At 38.9% G+C, this 27,043-nt stretch overlaps 1 protein-coding gene and 1 long non-coding RNA gene across 15 annotated transcripts in view; one reads left to right on the top strand and one right to left on the bottom strand.

The window, feature by feature from the left end:
* The window catches only part of LOC107997269 (RNA binding protein fox-1 homolog 2), a 299,964-nt gene that overhangs the window by 126,431 nt on the left and 146,490 nt on the right, over positions 1–27,043 (bottom strand). Inside the window, exon 1 of one of the 14 annotated variants that reach the window (XM_062072509.1) lies at positions 23,637–23,655. The exons of the other annotated variants lie outside the window; for them this stretch is intronic. The gene's annotated coding sequence lies outside the window, so the exon portion shown is untranslated. Of the gene's footprint in view, positions 1–23,636; positions 23,656–27,043 lie in introns of those variants that run through there. 14 annotated transcript variants of the gene reach the window in all.
* LOC133665795 (uncharacterized) lies at positions 12,249–13,918 on the top strand. The gene is made up of 2 exons (XR_009829134.1): positions 12,249–12,836; positions 13,399–13,918. It is a non-coding gene; the product is annotated as an uncharacterized LOC133665795 (long non-coding RNA).

Raw genomic sequence — 27,043 nt, 5'->3', positions numbered from 1 at the left:
TTTTTCGCACGACGATAACAACAGTAATAATAGTCTGTCCCCCACCCCCAAAAAAAATTACGATAAATTACAATAAGTTGAAGGCAATGACAATGTTACAGCCGACAGTCTACTGTTACTTTACATACAAAAAGATCTGTCCCGATTGTCCAGAGGAGATTCGAAGCAACCCGGAGCCGAAACAGAATCCGAACAAAGAAAAAGGAGACGAGAAAGAAAAGGCCAGATGTGTGTCAGCAGGTGTTCAAAACCCTCTGTGTGAGTATTCTGTTAGTGAGCGTAACGACTTGAGAGCGGACAACGCGTTAACAGGTATTAAGAGGACGGTGTTAACAGAATGTGCAATCGTGGGGCGAAATAGGGAGGATCGTAAGATTCTACACGGATTGTCACAATGTAACATCGAGCGGAAACAACGAGTTCCATTGTTCTACGTTTTCTACGAGAACGAATCTATCGAGAGAGGTTGGCCGATCTTTTTTAAAAGCGACCACGACCTTTCCCTCCGCTTCTCTCTCTCTCTCTCTCTTAAATATTTCAAGTGTCCCACTTGTATCGATACCGTATCTCGTCGAGGAAAATACGCTCTCTGTCCCTTGGACGATAACGACAACAAAGTTTACGAAGTAATATAAAAGAGAGTTGAACATCGGCCTCGCTCAGAGGGCAGACGTGCTCCTCAGCATTGCAAATATATCCGATGGTTTAACAATGGTTAACCAAATGGTTCTCACATTCGAATTCTATCCGTATTTTATCGTTACATGTTGATTTCCGTATTATAATGGAGGAGGGGAACGAAGAGGGGAAAGGAAATTTGGAAATTTAGAGAAGACGATGGTTTGAAACGATTAGAGGGAAGCTTTCTTCGCCACGAATTATCGTATTATTTAATAAAATTTTCATACGATATCTTCAATAAACGAAAAACTTATTCATCGATTGAACGTACGTGATACATTATCGAACAAGTTCGAGCAATATTCGAACGATATAAACAAAACGGATTAAAAGTTCGAAGAAACGACACGGTTCGTTAATTTGAAAAGAAGCAATAACGCAATGCTAACTTCCGTTACGTATCAGATATTCTGATACCTGTTAAAGGAAAAAGAATTTTCGAAGATGGCTTATCGTTCAATTATCGTTTAATATTCTTTCGTCGCTAAATGGAGGAAATCAGGAGGAGTTCAATTTATCGGTTCGAAAAAAACGTGACCCAGTCTGCCGGTAACGAAAGCATTAATATCCCGTTAATATTCCCGATACGGCAGGCTCAGAAATCAAAAAATAATAAAGGAATTTCCCCTTACGTTCTCATACGAAATTCACCGCACGAAATTCATATATCCTCTCCTTTCTTTCTCTGGAACGAACAATCGCATTCCGTGGAAAAGAGGAAGAGAGAGGAAACGAGAGGCTTCCGTGCCCTGTTAATTCTCTTTGCACGGTTATCCAAAGGAACGTCCAAGAATTTCCTCGCGACTGCTATATACGCAATCATTAAGCTTCGCTTCGGGGGAAAGGAAAGATTCATCTCTTTGAAAGGGTTGACCCAGTTCGAGGACCAAGTTGATCGTTTAATGTCTCGTTAATGATCCTGGTATATAATCAAAAATGTCGGACGTTCCATCGAAAATATTTCCTCCTATAATAATATTTCCCTCGAACTTTCCCTTCGAAATTGGACAGAACAGGGGCAACTTGATTCTCCACGCATACGAGCAACAGCGATTAATTACCTCTTTCTAAAGCTTTCTTTTTAAAACTCTTCCGAAAGAATCCATCTTCTTGATCAACGACAATTCCTAAATTAACTTGGTAAAATACACACGTAACGCACGTGCGCGCTTTCCTCTTTAAACTTTCCATTCCCTCTACGAGGCGACCTCCCCCCCTCGAATTTTTCCTCCGAGGAGAAAAAGCATCCATGACCTTTCCGTGATGGCACGTCCTTCGATTATTTCGGCGATGGCCCGCATCGGCGTCGTACGTTTTCTACGCGGACAATAAATGGAACGTGGGTCTCGGGGCTGGTTTTCGCAGGTCCGCTAGTAGTAGGGATCCGCTTCTACGAGGAGGAGGAGAGGGGAAGGAAGGTGAAGGAGTGAAAGATACGCGAGAGAGGGAGAAAGAGAGGGAGAGGAGAGGAGAGATTTTGGCACGGTGCCATGCACGCTACAAAGGCTGCCCTGCTCTCTCGAGCATGGAGCTACTGTGTGCGTTCCGGAGAGGTTCCAAAGGCAGGGTCCCGCCTTGATGCTTCCCAGCCTCCCTCTACTAGGGTCGACCCTAACCTCCAAATCGGTCTGGATATCCCTCCCCGCCGGGAGAAGGAACAAAAATCTCCGGGCATCGAGGTTGCACGAACGCCAACCTTTTTGGACGTGGTTGGCGCGTGCGTGCCCCGATTTTTCCACACGGCAATGCGATTTTCGGACCTGGATTGCGGATTCAGATGCGGCCCTGGCCCGGTGCTTTCCAACACGGTGGGGGACGTGGGTAAAGGGAGCGAGTTTAACAAGTTGTGGAAGATAGGGATATAAATATGCTCGTGAAAAATTGATTCGATCGAGAAGAGGTTATCTCTGTCAGCAACGGATTTGCGGATTGTTGGACTTTTGTATATCGAGGATGTATTCGGTATAGTTGAATTTCTTTATTGCGATAGAAAATTGTACGGATGAATGGGTAGCAAACTGGTAAACTGGCGAACGATATTTAGAATCTAGGAAGAATCGTTTCGATAATTCGAAAATTTTATTTTTGGACCGTGAACTTTTCGTATCTGTTGGACTTTTCGTGTGTGTATATGATACGAGTGGCTTATCATCTCTGACGCAGATCTCCGAATCGTACCATGAAAAGTTACGTTAAGAAAGTTTGTTCTAGAATTCAATTCTATTTCGGGATCTGTTATCAGTTTAAATCGTCGATAAAATTCTAACGTAACGTAACAACTCATCGTTATTATTATTATTTGAATTTATGTGTCTCTTCTTCAAATATTCTCGAAACACGGTCAAAATAAATTATTATTATTAAATTTTACTTCATACTGTCACGATCATTTGCCAGCCTCATCAATTTATTTCTGATTTAGTACGACGAGTGCACGGAAATACGTTAAATGTGATTATATAGTTATATAGTTAGTTCTAAGCAGATCTGACATATTTTCCGGCTACTTAGTTTTAAAATTTAATGCCCGTGAATTGTCCCTTCTATATCTGTAATGTAGAATGAATTATGCATTAATACAATAGGCGATCAAACTGCATTCCATCTACAGCATCATCTCTAAAATTATTTCAAATACAGAGAGAGAGAGAGAGAGGACATAAAATGTAACGATTAACGACAATATTCCACTTTTTTATCAAAAAACATCTTTAAAAAAGATTTCCTGCATACGCGACGATCATCCACAATAATTTCTACAAGGAAACTTTAGCAATTCCAAACTTTTTCTTTTTCCAGTTCTTTTCCTGCTTTTTTTATTCTTATTACAAAAATCCTTTACGCAAAACCTATTCTACATTTCCAGGTTTATACAAAGAAAACTCTTGTTGCGATAAATCAATTCCTTGGCTCTCTTTAAAACTATAATTTCTAAAAAAAAAGAAAAAAGAAAGAAAAGAAGGAAAAGAAAAATTTAATTATTCTCTACACTCGAGAAAATCGAGTATTTCCTTACAAGTCGACCCGACTCGAAACACAAGATCCAGAGGAGCAACCCACAGCAACCAGTTTCTTCCCCAACAACTTCCAACAAACTCTCCATTTCATGGCGCCATGGAAAAAGGCGTTCCACGTTCCTGGGAATTTAATTAAACATCGGATCGCGCGATTGCTCGGCCAATTTACAGGGGGTTGCCTCGACCGCATCATTAGAGGGGGCCTCTTTCCGACAAAGGACAGATGGATAGATTTACGAGGCTGGGCCTACTCTCTACTACACCCTACGAAATCGCGGGCAACCCTTTGACACGCGTATCTCGAATCATTGACCACCGATTTCATCGGCGACGAGGCATCGATTCTCTTCTCGAAGCACGTGTGCTCGCTTATGAGCGAATTATTATTGCTTCTCGAGTTTTTCGAGGAGAGAACTGCTCGAGTTAAAAGGAGAGTTAGAAACTTTTTTACTTTATGGATATTCGTGTTTGAAGTGGATGCTGTTTTTGTGCCGATTTGCGAAGAATTGAAGGGTAAATAGAGAATATTAGTTTTCGAGAACTATGGTTTCTTTTAGGATTATTAAAATCGAGGAAGAATATGTTTATATGAATAAATAATTGAAGAATTCTTCGCTCTTGCGATAGATCGGGGAAATAAAGGAGGAAGACTCGTTCCGATATCGAATTAAACTGGAAATTGGAAACGAAGCACTGAAGAGAAGGAGTCAATCTTATTATCACCGTCTCGTCGCTCCAATTTTTCGTTTGCAAGAGAGTTGGCGAGTCCACAAGTTATCAACGATCTGAAAGTATTCCAGGAATGAGCAGACACCGTGATTAAATCCATCGATCGAGACCAAGAACGGACATAAAATCTTAGATCCTTGTAATCTTTGTACTCAACGGATTTGCCCGTCAGATTTTGGAATTTCGAGGAAGACTCGTTACAATGATGGAACATTTTGTACTCTCTGACAAAAAGCGGAGATTTTTCGTACGCGACCGGGATTAAAATCTGGTTGAACAGAATCGTACAGAAAGAAAGATCGTTTTGACCCGAAAGCGAAACAATTACTACTTCTATTTTTCCTCCTAACTCAGAATCTAAAGATTCACTGAATTTTAATTAATTAATATTTTCGTACGTTGTTTATTTCTAAGCCAATCTAACCCAATCCAAGAATCTCTGAACAATCGAACACTTATGTATATAATTAATAAAGAGAGGGAAAGAGAATAGAAATATTGGAGAACGAATATCCCTGACCTTACGTCGAACACATCGTACACCCGGTTCATCAAGATTATTCTCGGATCCGATATAATCCTCATAGAAAAAACTCCTCGTTTTCCTTATCCACCTTATCCGTCCTCGTAATTTCGTGAAACGAGCCATTCGAGCGGGGGAGGATCACGAAAAGATATTTCCTAAAATTACCACCGATCCGTGGTGGTGTACGTGTCCACCCATGTAATACACCCTATCGATTAGACGCTAGAAATGTCGCCAATTCGTGATCAACGGGAGAATCGATGGCCTGGGGAGGCGGGGAGGGAATCGAAGGACGTGGTCTATAAATTATGACAGGAAACGTAGCGGGGCGGCGGGCTCTCGCTGATTTTATGTCCCTTCCGCCCGCGCTTTTTACGCTGTAACTCGCACGAAACGCTCGTTACTTAGCCCATGGATGGAACCGTATTATTTCGCACCTCGTAAAGATTCCCTCTCTCGTTAAAGTATCAGCCTTTTTCCCTTCCTTTTAATCCCGTGTCCTTTACAATCGCCTCCATTTTTTGTTTTATACAGATACGTAGATATCATTATTTTACAATGATCGATCTTGAATTATATTATATTTCGGGGACAATATTGTATCCGATAGAAATTGATTAAGTTCAATTTTCGAAAAGATCGATGAAAAGTTACGTCGATGTATAACTTTTTACTTAACCGATATCATCGTTTCATTTGATAGTATTTTTGTCAAAAGAAAAAGAAAAATTCTCAACTTTCTAATAGAATTCATTTGTACGATCGTGAATTCTTATTAAACGAGGGAAAATTGGTGAATCGGTAAAGGAAATTTAAGTTGATTTTTATTATACGAATCTGTGGTTACGGATTATTTATCGTAATTTATAAGAAACTTTTAAATTGCATACACCCGTCGATTCTGAGGTGTTAATATCGAAATGATCCCGTTCGTTTAAAAACATTACGGTATCATCGAAGCTTTAATAACGATATCAACGCCAGCAATGGCAATTACCATCCAGCCATGAGTAATAACACCACTATGCGATACAACAAAGTATCATCGTTTATCACTCGATACCACGCCGATATCGTTCACGCTGTACTCTAAAAATCCCAAAATCCTTCTATTCATCTTTTCTTAAAAATATAAACCGAACTCTATCTACATATATATATATATTCAAAAGATACATTGGAACCTCGAAACTCAAGTTCCAATGATAGAATAGTGAAAAATATCGAGGCACGATTAAAAGAAACAAAACTTGTTTATCCGATTGATCCGAAAAATCGGATCGAGGAAGGTTAAACGGCGGATCAAAGCGTCTCGAGCAAGGTTGAACAACCTCGTAAAATGATTATCATCCGGGTACCAACAAGCACCGCGTGGCACGCGTTGCAAAATACCTTTGATCCAAGCTGCGTGGCGCATCGAGTCGCGAGATTAGACGCAATTGGTCGCGATCAAAAGCGACTCTCGCCCATCCATACCTCCATACCTCCTCTCCCATCCATCCACCCACCACCATCGCCATCGAGGATGATCCCACGTAGAGACGAGGATGCGATGAAAGTAAACACACGTGAGGCCGCACAATGCCCGCCACGAAGACGCGGCGAGGATTAACGCGGTTGGCCGCGATACGCGCCCGTGACGTCACTTCCGCCCAATCAAAAACCATCAACGCGATCTACTACGTCGATCCTCCACTCGCTCGCTCGCTCGAGCAACGTTTTTTAACTCGAGCGACGTTCACACGAAACGTTCGTGGATTCCGTCCTCTTTAATTGCGACAAATACGCGAAACGAGAGAGGCTCCCCCCTTTCTCTCTCGCGTAATCGTGCATGTGCCCCGATTATTAGCCGAGAAACGATGATTGTGTCATCGAAACGGATGCGAAAGGATCTCTTCGAGATTGTGAGCATCGAACATTAGGCGGTTAATGCTAACGTTCCACCTAACTTTCTCCCTAACGTAATCATGGGGGGATTACCGATGACAGTTTCGATTGTGCGCGCGCTAACGGATGACTGAGGTATACGTGAGGTGGATAACGAGCAGGTTCGAAAGCGTATTTTGAAAGGATGTGCACACGTTTGTTGAAAAATCATCAGGGATATATCTTTATTGATTTTGCACACGTTATTTTGTAATAGTTATATCTAAACTGCAGTATAATATTTAAGCTATTATTTCGTTGATCGTTAAATCTCTAAATTAAATTTGCTGGTTTCGAATTCTAACCAATTACACATCTCTACCCCTATATTCGGATGGAAATAATAATGGCGGTTGATTCCATAGTGTTAAAACACGCGATTGTTAAAAATAAAAATCTTAATTAAGATGGATTATATTTTACAATCCCTAATGAATACATGCAAACAAGTAACGATATTTTTCGCGAGATAAATAAATCTCGAGCATATCTGCGATCCTCTGGTTCCGAGTTTCCGCGAAATCCGGTAATTAGTGGCCGTAAACATCGGTTGCTGATTGCCAGGCTCGCTGTTCTAAATCCTTGAGACTGGATTTAACGTTCGAGAAATTCGATATAACGTGAAAGTTTACGAGTAAAAGCTATAGCAAGCGTCTACAGACTGACGTGAAGAAATGCGAAAGAAATACAGATCGAGTTGTTCCCCGCGATAACCTTCCACGCTTTACCCGTTCGTTCGAAGAGGTCGATTTCGAATCTCGATAGACGGAGGCTAGCCTCTCGTTCGTTTCGAGGAAATCCTGTTGGATTTTCTCCTGTTGCCAGGAGAAGACCGAAGAGAGGAAAAGAAACGTGTGTGTACACGTTTCCCCGGGGCGAAACACGGGGCAAATTATGAGGCCCAGACTACCGAAATGGGCAACAGGGCGTGACGAGGCAGGCTTCCGGTCGATAGATGGAGAGCGAATCTCGCTCCTCGGATTCATCGTATTAAAATTGCGCCAAGGCGAAATTGAAAACGATTGTAATAAATAATAATAATAATTGAAATATATCGATCGATGGCAAGTTAGATAAAGGTTCGTCGCCGGCAACGATTTTTCCAGGCGGATTGCGAAAATCCGAATTCGAAAATTTCGTGCAATCTTGTTTCCCCCGAATAATGGATAATCTTTATCGTGTCGAGTGTTCAAATTAATTTTAAATTGAATTTAAAATTAACGAATAATGGGAGGTAATGGAGTTTCGAAGATATTTAATAACAGGCCGGTTCGAAATTCATCGGTGAAATCGCGGAATTACGGTACGTAATTATGGAAATTTTCGACTCATAAATAAATAAATAAATGTTGGGAAAAGGAAATGCGAGTTGATTTCTTTCCGGCAATAATAATAATAATAGTAACAATAGTAATAATTGCGTATTATGATATTTATTTTCGATCATGTCCATCTTTTCTTTCACTTTTCGATTTCTTTTCCGATCATCCTTTTCCCGAAACACTGCTTCAACGTTGATTCTCCAATTTCAAATACATTTAGCCATTTAAAACACGGAGCGAGTCATAATTTATTGATATTGGATCGGAAAAATATACAATGTCAATTCGTCCCATCTATTTTTATCTGCGTATAGCCGAACGTTGTAACAACAGATAACTCTCGTGCAATTATGCTAATGTATTACGGTCGTTTGTTTATCAAAATGGCGTGTTATCTGTTCGAAAAAAAAAATTCTCTACAAAACAGGCAAGTCCATCGACGAAAAAATGTTCCATGTAACACGTTTCACAGTAAACGTTACATCCTTTACCTACTGAAACTGAGTTTTCTTAAAAAAAAAAAAAAAATTATTAACGACCAGACGTCCAATATTAATTCTCTGCATTTTTCTCAATATCATACACGCGAGAAGATCGAGCTCGAGCGCGACAAACAAGAAAGAAAAAAGAAAAAAGAGAGGGAAAGAAAAAAATTTCGCGTGGGAGAGACTCGTGTGTGGCTTATTCAAAGATGGCTGTAGACCATCGCAGCTTACGACAGAATGTCGTTACACCCAATTAGCTTCATTAACGGCCTTGAGAGGCTAGCACACGAGCGAAGCCCGTTCGAAAGCCCGTTGGAAAAACCTACGATCAAATGCGGTTTTAAATATTTACACTTTCCGCAGAGAAGTCATGGAAATTCGATCATGAGATCAAATGTCGGTTTACGAATACACGAATAATAATAATTACTCGGTAAGGTTAATTGCGAGGATGACTTGTTTAGAACTGGTCAAGGTAGCATGAAACTGCACGAACAGGTAATTAAGCCGTTCGTTCATTATGCCGTGGATAGAAGAGAAGCGTCCAAGATCTTCCTGCGATCTTCATTTATTCCAAGGTAATTGGGGTAAAATAGTTTACAGTGATCGTCTGTTAACTTGTTAGATGCGTGATTAAGGATAAATGGACGAACGTCGCTCGTGGATTCGTAGAATTTCGCGATGGGAGAACAACGAAATTATTACGATTATCGTGGCTGTTGGAAAATAAAATTTAAGGATCGATTAATGTAAACGGACTTTCAATGTTTCCCGTCAGACGATTAGAGTTAACAATTTAAAAAATAATAAATTTAAAAAATATCTTAGATTGTGAAATTTAGACGTGACCGTTAATTATAATTTTCAGAAAATATTCCAATATTATGATATAAGTTTGATAAGTTGAATTGCTAATTAATTTTATGCTATCTGTAGATCGTTTTCTATATTTTCTTGAGAGTGTTTATTTGCACGCGATAAATAATTCAAGTTAATTAAACTTGAATTACCAATTGTATTTTATCACGTTTAATTAGAAATATCAATTTCAATACGAACGATCCAGTATTAAAGGATGAATCTTTTTCACACGAGTGTTTAAATTTTAAACACTTGGTGTAATTAAGAAGAAACGAGAGATAGCTTTTCAAGAGAGGGACAAACTCTGGACAAGTTCAATGAGAAGGGGGTCAATCTTCGAAACGAGACGCATGAATCAAGTCCACTTGTTTCTGGGAAAAGCGGGCAGGCGAGCGAAAAAAAAGGAAGAGAAGAGAAGAGAAGAGAAGAGAAGGGACCCTTTCGTGTTTCTCCTCGCGTGTGCTTTCGTCACAGATGGGCAACCCTCCTCGCGCCCATTTTTTTTTCGCCTCCAAATCACCGTCACGATCAACAAAATCGCCTATGAAATTATAATCTAGAACAGGCTGAAAATTCCTTCCACCCTGAAATCTAGATTTCGAACATTAAGTACCCGATCTTTTTTTCCGCCAACTTTCCGCTTTCCGCCTGTAATACATTTCCCTCTACCTTGGATAGTCCAATGTTGAAATTGGGTAAGCTAGGAGGGGAAACTTTCTAAATTTATCAAATATTATCTTAAAGTTATCAAACATTTATTCTTGGCTAATAGGCTATCTGCTAATTATAGTCTGCATTTATCATTCGAAAGGGGAAATGTTAATATTTAACACGCTATATTCCGTTTTCGCACGATTCCAAGTTTACTACTTACGTACTTATTATGAAAAGTTTGACAGAATCGCGTGTAACTCTTTAATCTTTAGTTTTAGAGAGAATGAGAAAGAATACGAATGCGACTTATTAAGTTAAACGAAATATGTATAAATAAAACAAAGAGGAAAGCTTCAATTTCAACGACAATATAAAAAAAACGAAAGAAAAGAAAAAGAGAAGAAAGGATATAATCATGCTGGATATCGAGTTCCGCATGATCCAGTGGTTTCTCGGTTTTTCCTGCGACGTTTTATTCGTCGGGGAAGCCGCGAGTTTGAATAATTCATCCACGGGCACGAAGGCTTCCGATTGGCTGCGTTCATAGCCGAGAAGCTCATCGCGCATGCGTGCTGGCAGCCAGGCTAATAAGGTACGCTTATGGCGTGCACGTGGCGTGACGGAACGAGCGTGCACGAGGGACAAAAAGGGTGGTGCGTTAGTAGTCGGCGGCGAGGAAATAATCGCGCGGCGAGTGTACAAATTGTCGGTTTACGCCGCGATCAAAATTCTCTCTTCCTTTCTCTCGTCACCGATGATATCCTCAGATGGAAGTGGGATTAGCTAACTTGGATGCTCTTCTTTCGACACAAATTGCTTTTTATAAAGCTCATCTTTTTTATATTTTAATATTCGATTCTCTTCTTTCTTATTTCAAACGATTGTAACTCTTTCGAGATTCGTAAAAATATTGGGAAGATATTGAGGTAAAATTGGGACTCGCGAAAAATCGCAAATTTTTTACGAGCACAGAGAGAGAGAGAGAGACATTCGCTCGGGAATAAAAATCCAGAGGCTTGGATACCTCGACTGGAAAACAATATCTCAAGTGAAAGAAGACGCCGGTCTGGCGGGAAAGTTCGAAATTGGTACACGTCTGAGCCAGATGTTACGTAGCTGCATGGAGCAGAAGGGAAGATAAAAAGTTAACGCGTCCCTTCGTGGGACAGCTCGAAGAGGCGGACGTGCACAGCTGCCCGAAAACTTGAACTGTCCGCCACATGTTCCGACAATTGTTTTCGTACCCTCCCGTGAAGATTAATCCACTATAACGTTTCGAAATTATTTTCATAGACCTTTCTTTGCGTCCATCGAACGAAATTTATACTCGAAACAAAAAAAAAGAAAAAAAAAAAAAGAGGATACGAACATTTGAAAACGTAATCCTTTCTACCTGGAAATTATCGAACGAATAATTCCTCGTTTCGATGCACGACAAGATTTATAACCCTTTTGAACTTTATCCCTTTTATCCGATACCCCTTTTATAATCGCGTACAAATATTGATTCTTCCGCAACGACTGTGGAACTATGCTCGTACAGGATTTCGGATATACCCGTCTCTCGATTCCATACACCGAGAAACAAATACAAAAGGTTCATTTATATAAACCAATAAAATATTACCAAGAAAGGAAATACGAGAGATCAAAGGGGGAGAGATCGAGGCGGTCGATTTTTATCTTCTTTTCCAAGTATCCTCGCTTCTTCCCGGCCGGATGCTCCCATCCTCGGAGTAATTCAGAGCGCTCAACCATTCCCATTCTATCGATTCCTTCCACGAGACCTTCGCGTATTCCCCTCCGCGCAACTTCCACGACGTAGACGCTGCTCCAAATAATACCCAACCATCTCTTCTCTCCCCCATCTTCGAAACACATTCGAATTCCTCCACGATCGAATATCCTTCTCCCCCTCCCGGACAATCTTCCTCGTATTTCTCATATCCAAAGAACTTTCTCGGTTGAAAACCGCCCGTGGAGAAATATATATATATATACGCGAATATAGAAGTATGTAAGAACGAAAGACAGACGGTCGAGTGAATAACCCGTCTTGGCTGATAACCTTAATTATCGCGATCTTAATGACCCATGGTGCCTCCACTTGTGCCTCTCCCCTCCCGTACACATACACGTACGCGCGGTTCGCGTGAGCTCGCCTCGACCGCTGGAAAACTCAATTTGGCCCGACTCCAACGGCTCCTCTGGGAGGCGAAACGAGTCCTCCGTCGGGCTCAGCATCCCCGGAACGGGAATAGCCGGGTTATTTTTGACCCGGTGCGCGCGAAACCCGGCCTCTTCTCGCGAGAAGCCTCTCCCCACCGAGCGGGGAGGGTGACATTTCTCTTTACGCGGCGGATCGTTCCGCGGAGGAATGTTATGTTAAGAGGAAAACGGCAAAAAACCGGCGGCAACCGGCGAAAACACGCTTCTGTCAGCCGGTAAACAAGCGTGCTCGATAAACCGGTAGGCTGTCCAACGAAGGAGATTTATCGGGGCGATCGATAAGAGATTGGACGAGCGAGTTTAGTGCTTTCTCTGTGTGTGCACATTTCGTTAGACGAAAGAGGAGACACGTATATGGAGATACGTATATATAGAGACAAAAAGCAGTGTACGTGTGGCATAATAGGTATGCGGAATATATGCATTATTAAATACATGAATTATACTTATGCGGTGGATGTGGTAGACTTACGTGGAGAGCGATAGTAGGCAATATGAATCATAGTAGATACGAAAATATGATAGTTGATGTGAGAATGTAGGTATAAGGCTTATGAACTGTGCATAGTGGCATAATAGGTGCGTAATGAGTCTTAGCAGTGAATTGCTTAGTAGAAAACAATGAGATAAATTGCTGATAATCGGTTATAATTAAGCGCAAATCGAATGTGGGGAAGGATAGGAGGATCGTGCAGAAGCGAGGAGAAACCGAAATTTCTCTCATCCTTGGATCATTTCCCGACTTTCCCATGCGGTAAACAAGTGTTTATCGTCGAAATCGAATCACATTATCGCGAGGAATTTTTATACTTGATTTGTTTACTAGTGATTTAGAGTTTTTGAAAATTTTCCTTTCACCTTCTTCTATTTTCTATTTTAACTTGAAAACTTTACTTTAATCTTTCTCCAGCAAAAAAGATTTGTCGAGATATTCGACGAAAAAGTAATCAATTCGTTGTTTTAAATAGATCCTTTGGAAGTTTGATTATATCTGCTAATATGAATTTCATCGTTCGCGGGACGGAAGGAGGGAAAGAAGATTAAAGATGAATTCAAAGGAGGAAGAATGGCAGTCAACGATCAACAGATTTATTAAAATCTATCCAGATCTGGCAGGATTTACTGGAGATTTGTCGAGAGTTGCTGTTTATCAATTGTCTCTGTTATTTGTCTCGCTTCAAACGGTTAGAGGCAAAAATGATAAGACGTTCAAAATGTCTTCGTTTCGTTGATTATTTCGTTCCTTGTTTCTCCCCTTGTAAATACAACACTAGTAGCCCGAGTTTGCCGAGAAAACTCAAATTCTTGAAGCTTCTTGCTCAACGCGGTATGAATAAGAAAAGACGAAGGAAAATCCATTCTATTGGGAGGAAAGTTCAAATCGAAGTAACTTTTGAACTAATAACCATGACCTTCCATCTTGCGCTTATCTTAAACTATGTATAACATCGTAACTTTTAATAAATGCAATTGGACTACACATCGAGATCAAGTTTTTTTTCAGTTTATTCTAAAATTCAAACACTTATTTCATCTAAATCGATTCGAATTTCTCGCATCATCGACCCGTAACATCTGCACAGAACAATTTTACACAACTCGAGTTACGATCTTGTTCTGGTTGAAATTAAAAAAATATTGTAAAAAAAAGAAATCTTTACGCTATTTTCCTAAGTATACGCATCCTAAGTTTCCCCGATTTTATTACAAAACTCAATTACTAAAATTCGCGAGATCAAAAATTCAAAGCAATTTCACCGTCTTGGAAAAATCACGCTCGTATTAAAGAACCGTTTCTAAATTTACTTCGTCGAACGTTTCACGATATCCCCGCTGAAATCGAGAATTTTCACGGCAAATGTACGATCGACCGCGAACCACACGTCCACACCATAGGCGTTCCACACTCGGTTCCCACTTTTGGCGTTCGGCCAAATAACGTATCGGTTCGCGGGCGAGAAAACGCCCATAAGCACGCGGCTGAATTTTTATGGCCACGTTTGTTAAAGGTTTGGCTTTGGAAAAACTCGTTAATTCGAAAATTCGCCTGGTTTCTCGGTTAAAGTCGGATTTTCCGCAGATATATGCGTATGTATATATATATACACACACTTAAACCTAATTTAACGAGCCTGGTCTGGATTACAGGGATTAGGAGGACCAGTTCCGAGTTACGAGTCGTCGATGGATTTCGCGGTTGATCTAAACTTATGAGATATGTAGAATTATAGAGCTGTTATAATACGATTCTACGAAATGTTCGCCTCATTTTTTATTCAAGAGAATATTTCACCGTTGCGTCGACGATGGATGCCATTTTTAATCGAGATAGATGAAGAGAATCGATTCCAACGTTCGTTTAACTTCATTGGCCACGAAATTAACGTGTACGCGCGAAGGAATGAAATAGAAACGGTGAATTCGAGAAATTCTCTGGAGCGTACGTGGTCTGGAACGAAAAAGTGTAACGTAATTAGAATCGCGCGTATGCGTGCATTCTTAAGTCAGAGCTTAAGAGAAGTATAAAGGAGAGAATTTCGAGGTACGCTCGTCAATTGTCACACTTTGGAATTTCTACGTTATTGCAAATGTACGCGTATAGATGTGACCAAAAATAATCATCGTCCAGAATTTTTTAGATTTCGACGATGAAAATTCATTTGCAAGAACCATCCTCTGTCGACGTGTTTCGTCGATTCGAGATAAGTCGTTTTTGGCGCAGAGCCATCGTGTCCTTATCTCGAGAGAGGACTCGATTTTCAATTCCACCTTCTCTCGTTCGTCCGTGACCGCGCCTCCGCTTCTCTCTCCCTCCGACCCGCTCACCAAGAGCGTGGAGATAAGAGGAAACGACGAAACACACGCCTTTTATCAATGAACCTTTGACACGATCTCGGCTAAATTCCTGAAAATTCCCCGCGTTCCAATACGTGCACCGCGAATTTTCAGGAGCGCATTTGCGTGTGTGCAAATGTTGTGAAAAATTTGCCAGCTTTGGATCGTGAAGCGTAGAAAAATGTTTACGTGAATATGAATCGAAATTGAGAGTCGTGGTTCGAAAATGATGCTTGCCGTATTTTTTTTTTTTTAGTTACGAAGGGGATGAAATTTCGGGACGGGTTAAGCTTGCGTGATATTCAGTTTGGTAAAAATTAAACGACAAGATGCGAAAAGTTCGAGCTCTCAAAAGAAACGCAAAATGAAATCTCACGAAATAGAGAAAGAAACACGAATGGGATGAAAGCTGCACGGATCTGAAATTTTTCCGATATCTTAATTAATTTTTCGAACTAATAATATTTTATAAAATTAATCCTTTTGTACATTTTTCCTCCGCAATTTGGCCGAATCTTTCACCTCGATACTCGCCATTTTCCGCGAGAGCCACTCTCGCAATTACTTCAAATTGCCAAAGTAATTGTAGCAAATTACGAATCTGTTCTTTCTTTCTTTCTCCCTCTCTCTCTCTGTCTCTCTATCTCTTGTTTCGTAAAACACCATCTAATAAAATGTTCGTAATTAAACTCCTGTTCCAGCGTTTTTTTCATCGTCGTGATATTTTTTCTCCAGTGGTTTCGATAAAATTGTACGTTCCTTTTCCGGGATTCCTCGCGTGATTGTCTCAATCAGTGGAAAAATCGAATTTCGAACCCGCTCGTTTAATCGGTGAAGTCGAGTACTCTAATTTATGCTTACGTAACAATAATCGTCGAACCGATCATAATAACTAATCCGCGTCTCGACTTATTATTAATCACTCTCAATTTACATTTTCTAGCGCGCACAGATTTCAATCATACCCTAAAAGTTAATTGTTGCATACACGACGAATAACACGAGTTTTATCCACGCGATTGCGAGAGATAAATAATAGAAAGTCTTGCGATTTGAATTATACAACGGGTATAGTACTTAGATTTAAATAATCGAGAAAGTTCCGTTACGTGGATTTCTTCTCGAAATAAGAGTAATTTCAACCACTTTTGCATTTTCCTATACTCACTTTACAGCGAAATAATTTCGAGTTTCACTTTCTCAACTTTCAAAATCACGACGTAAAGAAAATTTGTCGAATTTGTTGTATCAGTTATAAACAAGGAATGGAGAAAAATGATCCAAAGAAGCACACACCCAGATATACCTTACAGCCAGCTCCATTGAAAGGCTTTTGAGCAATTGTATGCAGAAACGTTTACAAAACGCGAATGATGACACTCTTGTAGAAACTCGACAGAAATATATATATATCCTGTTTCGAAAGCAGGAACAGAGGGAGCTTTCAAACCACGGAATCTAACTGGATCCCTATTCCCTCTTTCGAACACGTTGAATTAATTTTTCTTTTTTTTTTTTTATAGAAAGATGTTTCGACTGGTTCTCGACTGGCAGATGCGAGGTGGTGAAAGAAACATAAAATGGTTCCCTTCTCGCGCGAGGGGAAAATCGATTATCGAGGCATTTTTTTTTTTTTAACTACCTAATGGACCTTGCGTATCGAGAGGAATGTTTCTCTTAAGTCGATCATTTTTCATTAGAACCGACTTTGATGGATTAGCAGTGTGATTTGCAGATAACGTACGTGTACGTTTTTTTGTGGAGATTAGAGGTTCGTAACATGTGATCGTCCACATGAGAGGAAAAAGAAAAGCAAAATACATGGCCAGCTTCTATTTTCTCTCTTTCTTTTTTTTTCAATTTCTTTTCCATAAAAAAAGCGATTCAATTTTCCCAAAATTTTCCCTCGGAACGAGCACGTTTCGAGAGAAAAGCGGAAACGAAGAATCGAAACGAAACAACAACGCAAGGGATTTTCCAGGTTTCGATTAAGAAACGAAAAAGAGATATCGGAGTATTTAGAGGGAGAGAAAATTTACGATTCAGTCGTGTTCAACCTTGTTTAGCCCGAGCTAAAGTTAGAATAACTTAACTCAGCGTAAAAGCTTAGATTAAAAAACTCGCGAACGAGTGGCGCGATATCGTTGTAATTTTCGCAACAGTGACACCGTGTGACACTGTAACGTACTCCGCGAGAATATCTCACGAGCATTGCGTCATAGGAAATCCGTTGATTTAAATCTAAAAAGAAACAAAAAAAATCTTCAAAATTGCATCGCTCTTAATATCGCGATTTAAATTCTTTTCTTTTTTTTTTTCTTTTTCTTTCAACTGTGATTAATTATCGCGAAATCGCAGAAAACAAGCAACGGATAGCTCGAACAATTTAGCTCGACACCGTAACGGCTAACGGTCCAAACGTTTCCACGGGCCGGAACACGACAGAGAACAAGCCGAGACGTATTATTTTCAGAGCGGAGCGGACGTCGAGTCGCGTCTCGAAGTTTTGCGGTTCGGTCTCGAACGAATACCATTTATTACCGGCTCTGTCTAGCTATTTTCGGGCCTGTAACCTGGATAATAGTAGGTCGACTTACGGAGAAACGAAAAAAAAGAAAAAGGAAGAAAAAAAGTATCGCTGGAGTCTAGAGCGTAGATCCCTCTTTCTCTGAAGATCGATTCGAATGATCTTTCGTTTCATGGAAAGAGGGTGGATTTTTTTTTGAGAAAGATATATTATACCACTTAATATTAAATTAAATCTCGAATTTATTAAATGAAGATACATTCCTGTCGCCTGTATATATTTTATATCGATGATGCTTCTTAAGTTCAATTAATTATTATTATTTATTACGAAATTGAATTATGCCATTATAAATTTTCCGATCTTTTAAACAGATAAAATAAAATCCATCACGTTAATATTTTTAATCCGAAGAAATCTCATTCTCTGTTTCTTCGAAAGTTAGAATGATTTCATATTAATAAAGATTCGTTCGATACAGGAAGGAAGGAGTTTCGTGACTGACTGTTGGTTCGTCATCGAGTGTGTATAACGAGGGCTATCTGCAATCGAACATCAAGAGATCCCCAAGTATGGGAACAATATAAGCGAGATAAGGGAGAGACAGTCGGTGCAGCTGCAGCTGCACCGACTAAAACAGCAGCACAATAAGCAAGCGCAACGTTGTCTCGTGGAAAGTAACAGTTTGCAAGAGGACGAATAAATAATGCAAAATCATTGCAGAAATCAAGCCGAATCACAACGAATTTCTTAGATTTCTATCCTTTATATTTTATTAAAAAATCTTTCGAAGAGAAAATAATAACGATAAACTTTTAATCCCAATACGTAAAATCGAGATATCAATATAATGATTAAATTTATAAAAATAATTCGATCACGAGGAAGAAAATCACGTTCAACACCGCCAATAAATTTAATTCAGAGATGTTGTTCCAGCGAACCAATAATTATCACGGAACAATTACCATCGGCAACAAACGAACCCCCCCACATTACTCCATCCGCAAAACGAGCATCTATTGCTCCAAACCTATCTATTCAAAATACACGGCATAATTTCCAATCCATGCTACAACATCAATTAATTATAACCGATATTAATTTCCAAACTCTTGCCTCTTTCCACGCACACGTCAATGTATCCCGATTTTCCTTCCAATAACGCAAAGACGAAAGGAGAAGAAAAATAAATTCCGTGGAGGATACAGTATCCATGATTTTCACGAGCAATGGTTTCACAGTCGAAGAATTTCGAGGCTCTCTATTCCAGAGCCGGCTGACCAGGTTTCTCAGAGAGAGAGAGAGAGAAAGAGAGAGAGAGAGAAAGAGATCCAGCCCAAAGGGACTGATGAACGGGTTTCTTAGCGCTGGAACCGCTTAATTCCAGGGTCACGATACCTGCGTAGGGAACTCAGGTCAGATTCTGCAGCGAGCAACGGGCGCCATATTGGCGAGCAAAAGGTACGCCTGCCGAAAAGATATTACGAGAGGTAGTGAGGGGAGTACGAGGAGACACAAAGGAACGGCAACAATGATGAACGTTGTTGGCGGTGTGGAAAGGTGTGGAGAAATAGAAAAAACCCGTTTGAACGGGTTTGATATACGCTTCATTACTTCACCGTTTGCTTCGAATGAAACAAAAAATACCTGAAATAAAATTCTGGAAAATAGCTAATCAATTTGTAACTGTTATCTCGTTGAAAATTGTTTAAAAAGTAATTGCTACCAAGTTTTTATCCTTCCCCAAAATTTCTTTCTATCTTTCTAATCTTGCCCAGCAACGATCGAAAGAAATTGTCACGATGTAAATTGTAAGAAGCGGTACAATTTCTCGAAAGCTGCGAGGCCAACGACCACGATAGAACCGGAAGCGTCATCACGAGCCACGTAACACACCGATTCGAATATAACCGTGTGCGCAAACGTGCGAGACTTTCGAGAAACGGGAGGAACTGTGTCACCAGATTGGATAATGAATCTCACGTGGGATCGCGGGCTGGCACGAGACGACAATGGATGGATGGTAACGATTACGACGAATCGGAGAAGTTACGTCCGAGTTATTGTTTCATTGTCACCACTTGAATGAGAATCGGCCTCAATCGTTGCCCCTTAATTGCATGAAATGATCCTTTATAGATATATATATATATATACGTGGAATGCGTTTAATGGGATCACGGTGGAGGACGAAGAGTGTCGCTCATTCCGCTTCTGGAAAATCTGGGAAATTTTGATCTGGATTTTGATTTTCTTCTGGACGTCGATCGAATGAAAGAGATTTTTCTTCTTAATAATAATAAGGTATCGGTAAGAGAAGAAATTTTTTAACGACTTAATAAAAGATATCGGATCGTACTTGACTCTCGATAATCTTTAAAAAGAGAGAAAGCATGAAATATCCCACGTAGAATTATTATAAATATTAAAAGAAGAAAAAAAACATGCAATCTTAATCTCTCCCGATAATCTTCTCCCGCGATTTTATTTTCCTCGCTCAACATCCAAGCAAATATCCAAGCGTTATCCTGTTTATTCTCTCATAACAATTACAATGTAATTGGATTTTTAATTTCCGCGTCGAACATTTCACTTTTTCCCCTCATTAAAGAATCGCTCTCTTCCGCGATCTCTCGAGATAATTACGAGGGAATAATTAAAAATCGATCGAGAGAGATCGTTTTGTTCGCACGATACGTGTACGATCGTGTCAATTAAAATTGCACGCTGTTATCGATGATAAGAAAACGTTCAGTTAAATCGGTATTATCGCTTTATAAATATCTCGTGCGCGAAGATGACCATTTCCGGAATCGTTGAATCCACGAACAGAATCCCGAGCGAAGAAGCCCGTAAAATTTTTCTTTCCACGAGACGAAAATTTTTAAACTTCTTTCGCGGGATCTTATATGCTAACTCTGTTATTTAGCTCGCAATTATTATTTCACGACATCCACAATCGAGTTGCAAATTAAGTACGCAAATGGAATCTCTTATCGTAGCAGATAAGAAATAAGTTTTTAAGTATTTTTATTGAAACGAAGCGAAAGAGAAAAGATACGAAGTAATTTCACTTCAACTTGCTTCGTTCCAGTTCTCTTCTCGGATGCGTACGTTTCCATGAATAATAATACGGCTTGATTTGTGAAAATCATAACAGGAATCAATGAACGAACGAAAATTAATTAATTTAATCCATTTACATTTTTCTAGATCTCCAATTCGATTCTCCACTTCGATCCACGATGGAAACGAACGATCCCGAAAGAAGGGGAAGAAACACGACGACAAAGGGGCAACATGTATACAAAGCGCAACGAATTTAACAGATCCTTCACGGTACAAGTATTCGAGCAATCAACGGAAGGAGTATCCGTCGAGGAGGGGGGCAAATTCCATTCGAGAATAATTGACATTCCTAGTAGAGCGTGGCAACGACGACGCGAAGGATAGAGAGCTTTGTGTGCTCGTCCCTAAGTGTTTCTATTTGATATTGTGCTGCAAGTAACGACGGGTGAGTGCTCGTCTTTGAAATTCTATTCGCAATTTAATATCGATGCACGTTCTATAATTATTAATCGGCGAGGGTCAAAGGAGAATCACCCTTTAATTACATTGTAATTTATATATTTAATTTCTCAATTAGCCCAATTTCTCAATTAGTCCAATCCAGGATACCAACGTTTTGTCAGTCGATCAATTTCTTTTTTCTTTTTGTCTAATCTTGGACATCTTTCTTCAACATTCATTTTCAACTCTATTATATATATTTGGATAATCTTCGATTTTCGATCCCTGAAGAGGAAGCGATCCGAATTTCCATCCAGTGTAAATTTTGATTTAAAATAAATTATAAGAGATAATTATATTTATGTTTTCATTGATTTGTGGAAATGAGATGGTGGATGATAATTTCTTTTCTTTTTTCTTCGATTGTTTATATCTGGTCTCAACATAATTAATCACATTATTCAATTATTAGGTCGAGTATAGTGTTTTTGTTGATCGTAGAATGGATCGTAGAAAGATTAATTTTAGTTTCCACTGATTCTATATCTACGATATATATATCGTGTGTAAACACCGATAAATATTATATCAATAGCATAAATGTGTGTCAGTTCGTAGTAAACGATACAAGAAATGTATTATTCCGAAAGAAAAATTCTATACGAATACCAATTTCGTAATAAAATGATAATTTCATTTTCTAATTTTGTCAACTTAAATTTTCCCGTCAAGGATTGAGTGATCTTCAAACAAATTAGATAGAGAACAAATTGAAATTAGAGATTTATGCCTTTCTTTTTTTCCATTCTAAAATTTTAAATTCAATTATTCCCGTTTCAAAGTTTTAATCGTTCTAAGCGTTCTATCGTCTCCACCAGATATACACGTCCGTCTGCGTGTCTTTGAAGGGAAAAATTTCAATTTCAAATTATCTCAAAGAAGAAAATGCGACGAGTTAAAGGGGCAACAAAGTTCACCATTATACAAGTTATCATAGGTAAACTTGTTCATCCTCGTTACTTCCTTTCAACCATCTTCTTCCTCCCTCCTTTGAATTATTCAATCTTTCGTCTCTAACCCGAATCCTCGAGGTCTCGAGCCAAGTTTACTTTTTATCAAGAAAAAAAAAATTGTTAGAAAATCAAAGGGGAGGAAAGAAAAGGAATAAATCGATCCAAGTCGGATGAATGTCGATTTGACAGTCCTCGATCGGCAAAACGAATCAACTTTTAAACGAGTTTAAATGGGGAGGGGGGAGAATCGAGTTTTGTCCTCGTCTAACGAACTTTCACGAGAGAAGATCTCGAAGGTTGATATTAGCCTCGCGACTTTCTTGTTTTGTTTTCATTCACCTTGAAATTCTCGATGCACGGATTTACATGTCGTAAAAAAATTGTCAATGCGGTTTACGCGTTACTCTCATCTACGATATACACGTGTAACAATCATCGTTTCTAATAATAACGATTATGAATGGATTATGAATTTTTAATTCGATATTAAAAGTTGTATATATATATATTTTTTTCTTTAACAATAATTGAATACTCGTTGAGTGTTCAGTCTTTTTTTAAATCAATTCTAGAATCCTCGAAGATACTTTGACCCAAAATTTTATCGCTGATAACTTATTGACCCCAGAGCGATTCAAAGACCGGACACAACGTATCATTGGATTGCGGAGTATATTCGATTTCTGGACAGACTTGTCTGCTAAGATAAATGATACAGCACGCTTAAATCTTTTGTGGTCGCGAAAGGTATCCGATATTTTATCCCAATCTATCTCGAAATTAATAATTTTCAATTGTATTTATTCGTTAAAAAAAAAAAAGAAAAAGAAAAACTAAATTAAACCAAACGTGTATAAAATAATATATTTTGACATTTGCAATTTACCTCGTAACATTAATGTACGATATTGCATAATTGTAATTTGGATTAATTCTCCGGTAATTAATAAATTATCCGTGTACGATCGCATCTATTATCACGATTAAATTATCGTATATATCTCCATTCCTAATATTAACAACATCAATATTAAACCAAATACTCGATAATACTCGCGAACGAAGGCGTTTCACGGTGGTTAAAGCAAAACAAAAAAAAAAAAAAAAGAAAGAAAATACGCAATGATCTATAAAGAGAGGATTGAACATCCCCTTCCCTTTATCGAAACAATCCCCTCCTTTCCCCCGCAACTCTAATCGCCCGTACAAATTCTAACCACCGTGGATCACGATTTCGAGTCGAAAATAGGAGGAAAGAGAGAAAGAAAAAAATTCTCCTCGATAAATTTTACAACAGTGGCGTGACTCACGGGCGTACCGTATCACCAGGCCGCTCGTACCCTTATGTATCAGAAAGTCTTACTGGACACTTACCTGAAACACAGAGAACACAGAGAGGAGATTAGTTAAAACGCGAGACAGACTGTAATAGGGAGGGGAGGGAGAGACGAGATCAAGTTAATTGGCAGGAGGGAAAGGAGAGGAAAGAAGCCGGAATTCGAGATAAATTAAGGCTTGAGACAAATACAGAGATAACTGGATGGTTTAGTTGCACGATATACGCTTCCCACGGCGACCCGAAAATTATCTCGCTCTAATCTCGCGACAGATAATTCGCAAACATAATAGGACAGACACAGACGGTCAGATCCGTCGCATGGAAATTAGATTCGTGGAGGCACGCGAGGCCGGTTTTCCAGAAAATCGATATCGATACCGTCTCCCTCTCTCTCTCTCTTTCCTCCAGCCATTCCTTTTTGCCAGATTCTCTTCTTCTCTTTCTTTCTCGGCGTGTGCGCACGTGCGAAATTGCGCCACGATCACGCGACTCCACTCTGTGGAATAGACGCACCGGTTAGAGATCGACGTCGATCGATATAGTCAGAACGAGGAACGAGATCAAGAGGGTTTTTTTTTTTGGAAACGTTATACGTGAACAGAAACGATCGACGAAGATTCTATGATTAATAATATGAGAAAAAGAAGGGTGAAAGTAGACGCATGTTTTTGTAGATCGATTTACAAAGGAAAGATACCGTTTGATGGATGGGAAATTCTGCTCAAATTCGAATAGGGAGGATTCGTTTATGCGAGTATGAAAGTAAATGAATATATAACGAAAGTAAACTCAGACAAGTGAAAGAATCATCGTTAAGAAACCAAAATCCTCAATTTTCTCCTTTCTACATCTGGCATTAAGAGAGATATAAAAATATTTTAAACTCTCAGTTTTCTCAATATCACAATTCTATAATTGCAATCTCTAATTAATAAAGATGATCCTTACTTTCTTCATATGTATGATTATAAATTTTTATAACTTCATACACGTTAATTTAATCTAAATTTTCCACATATTAATTATAATTGTATCCCTTTCACTCCGCGATAACCAACGATAACAACAAAATAACGGAATTAAACAAACGCGGATAGCCATTCACGATCAAGTAGCGAAGGTTAACAACACTTTGGAGGGAAAAATTTAAACGAGCCATTCACGTCGAACGATGGGAATTAAACTGGATGATAAAATATTAACGTTTGTGTATCGTAATAGAAATGAATAATGGACGCGTCGATCCTCCAACACACTTTCGCGTGTTTCCATACGTAAAAACACGCGTTCGATGATATCGTAAATGGCAGCGACAGTGACGCTGTGTGTATCAATATCGTTGCAGAGAAATATAAATTTCATCGGTCCCGCGATTATTCCCTTCCCCCCATTTAAAAAAGTTTCACCAGTCTCGGCGGTTTCCAGCCTCGAACGCGTTAATAAAGTTCATCGAGTCGTTGTATAAAAAAAAAAAAATAATAAAAGGTAAAATCGTCGAGCTATATACGCGACAATATCACGCGATAAAAATTTAATTCGCCCTTCGTTCGTTTCGCCTTGCCTCGACGAAGTTAATCGAGAAAATCGAGGTGATCGTTTTTTGAAGGGTAGTTGCCCGAGCGAAATCCATTCAAATGTTTTTCTACAAAATTCTTCAATAGTTTTTCTTTTTTCAACAAGATATTGCTGGTATTCGTTGGAAATTTCGATGATTGAATTCGACTCGTCTTTTTTTTTTTTAATTAATTTAATCAATTTAATTTAATGTTCACGGTAATTTGTATCAGTGTGTGTTTATTGGTGACACATATGGGAGAAATGGATACGTGATTTTATATAATAATTGATAGAGTTTAATATATTTTGATAAATGATATATATTTCCAATGCGCATAGTTGCAGTCGGGGAAACATTTTTCAAATTATCGGGAATAGGAAAAAGTTGTTTGATTTTAATGGAAAAATATGACATTCGATTCGAACCATTTCTGAAACTATATTTCATTGAGATTTCGAAGTCAATTTTGTTTTTTGACCTAAATAAACTTACGTATTTTTATTATTCTTTCTCATAAATAATAGTGGAAAACAACACTAAATTTCGGAATAATTCTATCTTTCTTTGGTTGAAACTCGAACAATATTCTCAGAAAAATAATTCTTTATTACGTGATTTAATGTGTAAATAATTTTTAATGCAGTTCGTTTAAAAAATTACTTTATAATTACTTTATAAGAGAGAATATATCAAATCTACTCACCTACTATCATAAATATCTTCAATTTCAAAATTTAAAATTCTAAACTTTTAAGTTTTCAGCAAGTTCATACTTCCCTGCCAATTACTTATACATTGCCCTAAATTCATAATGCCAAAATTCACCGAATTTTAAAACTATTTTACATACACGCGCATATACAAAAGAAAAAAAAATCTCCTAAATCTCGGTTTTTCACCACTAAAAAAAATTCCCACAGAGAGAACAAATCAAATCAAGAACAAATCAAAAATAAAGAAGAAGAAGGAAAAAAAAGGAAGAGCAAAAAAAAAAAAAAAATAAAATAAAATAAAAGGAAAGAAGGAAAGGAAATAAAAGTCTACAAAAGAGGGAAAAGGAAGCGAGAGAGAAGAGGGGACGCAAAGAAAAAGAGGAGAAAAGAAAATGGTATCGATTTCGCCGGCAACGAAAGGGAAAAAAAGAAAAAAGAAATCCACGGTCGAGTTTCACCGAGCGAAAGCTCGTCACGTCGACGAACAGGCACGGTAACTTCGTTACCCGCCGGCGGGATTTTCGTTTCGGTCATCCACGTGGGAATCGGCCATTTCATTTCATCCTTTTTTACCGATTGATACGGCGCGCGCGCGCACGCACGCCTCCACGTCGACAACAGCTGCACGCTCGTAAATTACATTTGCGTTTTAATATCGGCACAGCTATAAATTCTACTAAAGCGAGGACCTCGGCTGCTGGCCGCCTCCCGCCAAGGGGTTGCATCCCTTCCGAATATCGGACCACGCGTTATCGACCGAGTTTTAAAGGGCTCGTATGAATTTTTGCGTCATTTCCGCCGAGGAAATTAAAACGAGATACTCGCCTATCGCTAAAATTGTGAAACTTCGAGACGGTGTAGTGTAGCTCAGAAAGTGTAGCTTATTTATGGAAGCGGGATGTATTTTAAAGTGGTGGAACGGAAATCGAACGTGCGTATATGAAATTGTGCGCGAATGGAATTTGGGATTTTCGTTATTTTTCCAAAATTGAAAATTTCTTTTACACATTTAGATATATCAAATTTTTTTTTTCTTCCCCCATTTTTACCGCGCGAGAAAATAACAAGTGGTGCTTTCTTATCAATTTTAATAACTCCAATAATAAATATCCTCC

This window comes from Apis cerana, linkage group LG3, assembly GCF_029169275.1.
Source record: "Apis cerana isolate GH-2021 linkage group LG3, AcerK_1.0, whole genome shotgun sequence".
NCBI classification, from domain to species: domain Eukaryota; kingdom Metazoa; phylum Arthropoda; class Insecta; order Hymenoptera; family Apidae; genus Apis; species Apis cerana.
Note: the sequence above shows the minus strand (reverse complement) of the source record. Positions and strands in the feature narration are given on the sequence as shown.